Genomic DNA, 5367 nt, shown 5'->3' with positions numbered 1-5367 from the left:
AAAAAAAAATATTTGAAGTTTGAAAATGTAATGTAAAATTTAATTTTATAATGTAAATAATTTTAAGAATCATTACCTAAAAGATGTAATTGAATTTAAAATTTGTTTGTAATGCGAAAGAAAAAAAATGTATAATTGGTAACAAAATAAAGAATTATCTACAAATTATTAAAATGTCATTATTTATTTTTCTTTTCCTATAGACTTCTTATTTTTATTATATTTGCGAAAAAAGGAAGTTAAAAGAGACTAAAAATGATAAGAGGCAAGTAAAGTAATGTACAGGTAGGTATAAAACTGAAAATTCTGTTTACATTAAACAAAAGAATAAAATAAAGCAATAGTAGTACGAAAAGATGGCGTCAGAGAGCGTTAAAAAACCGAAAAAGTTAAAAAAAAGTAGCAAAAATGCGTCAGAGAGACGTAAAAAAAAAAAAAAGAAAGATTAGTTCACATATTTGCCACCAGGCAGCAGCACCTACTGGACTTGTTTACTATGCAAACAAAATTTAGTTCAGTTTTTTGCCACCAGGTAGCACTGAAACTGTTTATATACAACTGTCAAAGAAGATGTCTCCTCAGTACGACTGCAGAGTCGTACTCGCGAGGAGGGGGCTATGTCGCTCGTCGTTCCAAAAATATGTAATCTAGTCAAAACACCTCTCTTCACATTAAACAATCTTGATAATGTGTCATGTGTAATGGTTAGGAAGATGCGTTCACCTCGCCGGTCGGAAGGCGAATGTTCGCCCCACCCGGCCCGGCCCTCGCGGCGAACTTTCTTATATACCCTCTGGATGGCGTCATATCACCATGACAACGGGCTCCCCCCTACTTTTAGTTCCACCAGCTGTCACTAGATCGCTCGTGCTGTCTGTTTTACCTCTCGTAGCCTTCCTTGCACACTCTCAAGACTGGCAGCCATTGTTGTGAACTTGCTATCTTCTTACACACTCTCTAGACTACGGCAGCCATTGTTGTAACCTTGCTATCTTCTTACACACTCTCTAGACTACGGCAGCCATTGTTGTAACCTTGCTATCTTCTTACACACTCTCTAGACTTCGGCAGCCATTATTGTAACCTTGCCTAATGCTTCTTACACACTCTCTAGACTACGGCAGCCATTTTTAACCCTTTTTTAAATATAAAAAAGGGAAAATAAATACAATATTGTAATAAATAAATCGTTTATCATTTATATTTTAAATTTTTGATACATTTTTTTACAATAAATTTTATAAAATCTTTACAACCTCACATTTAACCACGTTCGTGACTCTTTAGACTAATATAGGACTTCCTTTCACCCATATTTAACCATGCTGGCGACTCACAAGACATATATAGGACCATTTTACACCCACTTTAAACCATGTTGATGGCTCTCAAGACTTACACTGGACCTCCTTAAACTCACATTTAACCATGTTGGTGACTCACAAGACTTATACAGGACCTCCTTTCACTCACATTTAACCAAGTTGGTGACTAACAGGACTTATAGAGGACCACATTACAATCATGTTTATCTTATTTTTTTACCATGTAACTTGTATCCTATTTGTTAATTTTGTCAATATATATTTAAAAAAATTAAAAATATTTCATCATTAAAGCGAAAACCTCGAAAAATAAATATGTAAACTTAGCAAAGGTTTCACTTTTTGTTTTTTATGTATTTTTAAATTCTAAAGGATCAGGTGTGCTTGGAACGTAGAATACTTTTTATTTTTTTTTTTTTTATAATAGATTGACAAAAGTAAACAAATTAATAAATAGGCAATTTAACTGTTATACTAAACTTGTTTAAGTCCAGTTACAATCTGCCATAAATTTAAACTATCTGGAAGGTTCCAGCCATGCACATGCAATTTTATGTAAGATTAAAAACTTACTAGTTTTTCAACCAATTTCGCATTTAAAGTTTCCTTATTTTTGTAGCATATTAGCTTCATTATTCCCTCTCAGATAGTATCTTAGGAAGTTATAACTGCGTACTATTTAACCCATCATTGGTTACCACTTATTTTACTGTGACTCCAGTTTACCTCTCTAACCTAGAGAATAGTCGAAGCGATAAGATCTCTCTAACCATTACCCAACATCATGATTCTTTAAGAGACGTGATGAGTGTTAGACTAGATTAGATAACATACCAGCTGCTATAGCAGTCATTTATTTATTACAGAGTTTTTAGTTTTTATCCATTTTTCGAGAGAAATCTTTCAATAAATGCTCTAGATCATAATAATATAATGAAAGTACGTTGTTAACAGGAAACCGTAATTGCGGTTCAAGAGAAAATACGAAAAATCAAATTCAGTAAATTTGTAGTTAGATCTCCATAAGGAGCCATTGAACTAAATATAAAAATTTGAATTTTCCTTTATTAATTTTCATCACACGAAACTTGACCGACGACTCGTAAAAACATTTATCTAAAGCAAAAAAAATCCGTTGAAAACTGAATAACATTCTACTTGATCGTAACACCTTGTAATTATTATAAGCAAGAAAAAGTAATTGAATTGTAACAAGTGCTTGGTGGATATTAAAGTAAAAGTGAAATGGGCAAAGTGACAAAGATAAGCAAAATACCTTATTAAGCCGATACAAAAGGAAAGGTCTTGTTCACACAACACTTGCTCCAGCAAGTACTTCTCATTCTACTCCTGCTTGAAGGCACTACTACCTTCTTCATTCTTGTTACGAAATAGTCCATTACCAGTGAAACGCAGAGCTAGTAACTTCTTATCAGTCCTATCTATGAAGCCATTTAATTTTTCATCTGAATTGCCGAAATCACCATCCTGTATAAACACCAAAGATTCGATATATTTCTCACCTTTTTCAAGCCCTAACATTGTCATCTTGTTATTTTTCCTTACACTGGCTATATTATACGAAGTATAACTATAGCAAAAACTTGAAACGATTCTCCCAAAATACATAAACAACTGTATGTAATACATACATACGTTACTTAATATCATTAAATAAGGTTCCTTTTTATTAAATCTCAGAGGAAGAATAACAAACAAGATTTCAACCTGACTATTCTCCCCGGGCCATACTTCACTTACTGAGCAGACTGAGTAAGGGAGGTTACGTGATGTTATCCAAAATATTAATAAATACTCAAACATTTGTAAAAATTATGAATAAAAATAATTGAAATCTAGTACATATTAAAAAGAAATATTTTTTTCTTTTAAATCTATGCGACTAATATTTTAGAACTGAGAAGTTGGAAATGTATTTTATAGGAGGGGGGCGCGAGAATTTAAGTTTAAAACACGGACATTGTTGCATTTTCACTGCAAAATAATTATTGTTAAGTAGGCGCCACGGTAGCCGAGCGGTTAGAGGCGAGACCTGCGAAGCTAAAATGTATTGTGGTACTGGGTTCGATTCCCGGTCATAGGCCTTGGATTTTATTTAATGTTTAAAAATGAGAAATAGTAAAGTATGTTTGCTAGACGCCTCCGTCCACGACACCTAATTGGTAGTTGGACGTTAAGCCCCGCCTGAAAAAATAGGCGATTACTTTACTTTACTTTAATTATTGTTAAGTAAAATATGAATGAAAGGTGGAATATTTCTCGTAATTTAACTAGAATACTTATGTTTCCGTATTTGACAGTTAGTTTTAAGACCAAGGGTAGATTATGTAAGCTAGATCAATCAATTTTGGGAAACAAGAAAGAAAAACCATTGGAATAAGTGAATCAGTAGTCTACCTGGGGACAAAATCTCCTATATCCAATGGTATTTACTTGTTGTGTTTCGAAACTGATCGACCCATTGTGCACAATCATTAGCTCTAGCCTTAATATTAACTATTAAATACAGGAGCAGAATAATTTCTGTAGCATTGTCTTATTATTAATTATCGCATACAGAAATCACGAACCTCAGTGAAATCGGTATAAAAGTTCCATTTTTGCAATTGTTTTTACTTTCTTTTTTTCAAAAATGATAGACTTTACAATTACAATCTAGCATTGGTCTTAACACTAACTATCAAATAACCAAAATTAGACGACAATTTTGACTTTTTCTATAGCTTTTTACCTCATACTCTTAAAAAAAGATCGTACCTACATGTACATTTTACCATAGTGAAAGCAGAAGATTTCTACTTTTGCCAATGGTTTTTGCTTCTTGATTTTCAATATAGATCGATCCAACATAAACTGTAGGATTGCCTTTAATATTAACTATCAAATGCAGATACAGCAGCATTACAGTGAAATTAACAGTCTATTTCCATTTTTTCCAATGGTTTCTGCCCGTTGTTTTTCAAAACACATCAATCCAAAATGTACCAACTTGAATTGACCTTATTATTAACAATCATAACAGAAACAGGAGTATTCTGGCGAAATTAGGCAAGAACTTCAACTTTTTCCAATCTTTTTTACTTCTTACTGTTATAAAAAAAAAAAAAAAAAAAAAAAACCTATCTAAATTTACATTCATACTTCTGCTTTAATATTAACTCTCAATTACGAAACAGGAGTTTTCATGTAAAGTTAAAAGACGATTTCTACATTTTCCAATGGTTTTCAATTGTATTTATTTAACCAAATATTAAATAGTAGGAGATTTTAAATATTGAACATTTAAACTCTAGCACTTCTGGTGTCCCAATATTTTTGAGAGCCTTATTTCACACTTTTTCAAAAAGTGCTACCTAACAGTTTGGAATTTCATTGAGTTATACTTATATATAATTTCTACAGATGTTGCTAATGTTATTTTTTTTAAAAAAAATTCCAAACTTTTGTATGTTGTTTTCATTTTCCTTTTAAATCCTTAACAAAAACTTACAGTTTTAAAAGTTAAGTATAAGGGTTGATTAAACGCCAAAAGGTACACAAATCAGCAGTTCCCAACATTTCATTAATACTTCTTTGATATAATTTAAGTAATTTTACTGCATTAACTTTTCCTTCACATTTTTTAGAATTTATTAGATGTCACAGACCCTTATGCTGGCCATTTTCGTCTACAAAATATTTACTCAAGTAGCACACCATTTAACTTAGATTGACTGTAATATCTATTTATCTATAATAATCAAACTATTAATCACAGGTGAAAAAGAAAACGTTATAAAAAATATAAAAAAAATAAGAGGCTAAAAAATTCATAAACTTTTTTTACATCAATGATTTTATGCATTTATTTTTATTTTTAAATAAAAATCATTGGTTTAAGTTCATTCTTCGATTAAGGTAATTGTTATTTTATGTTGTAGTCAAACGTTTGTAATAATAAGTAATAAATAATCTGGCTTTATCGCAAATAATATAGTTTTCTTCAATTACATTCTCAATCTAGGTGTTCTTCCCACAATGT

At 31.3% G+C, this 5367-nt stretch overlaps 1 long non-coding RNA gene across 1 annotated transcript; it reads right to left on the bottom strand.

Annotated features, from left to right (window-relative positions):
* Positions 1 to 1725: 1725 nt before the first annotated feature.
* LOC141453206 (uncharacterized) lies at positions 1726 to 4807 on the bottom strand. Its single transcript, XR_012457844.1, has 2 exons — positions 2602 to 4807; positions 1726 to 2060 (listed from the first exon to the last, which is right to left on the bottom strand). It is a non-coding gene; the product is annotated as an uncharacterized lncRNA (long non-coding RNA).
* Positions 4808 to 5367: the final 560 nt, after the last annotated feature.

This window comes from Rhodnius prolixus, unplaced genomic scaffold (assembly GCF_049639745.1).
Source record: "Rhodnius prolixus isolate KJV_2025 unplaced genomic scaffold, Rpr scaffold_3, whole genome shotgun sequence".
Lineage (NCBI taxonomy): Eukaryota > Metazoa > Arthropoda > Insecta > Hemiptera > Reduviidae > Rhodnius > Rhodnius prolixus.
The sequence above is the reverse complement of the archived record's forward strand: the minus strand, read 5'-3'. Positions and strand labels throughout refer to the sequence as shown.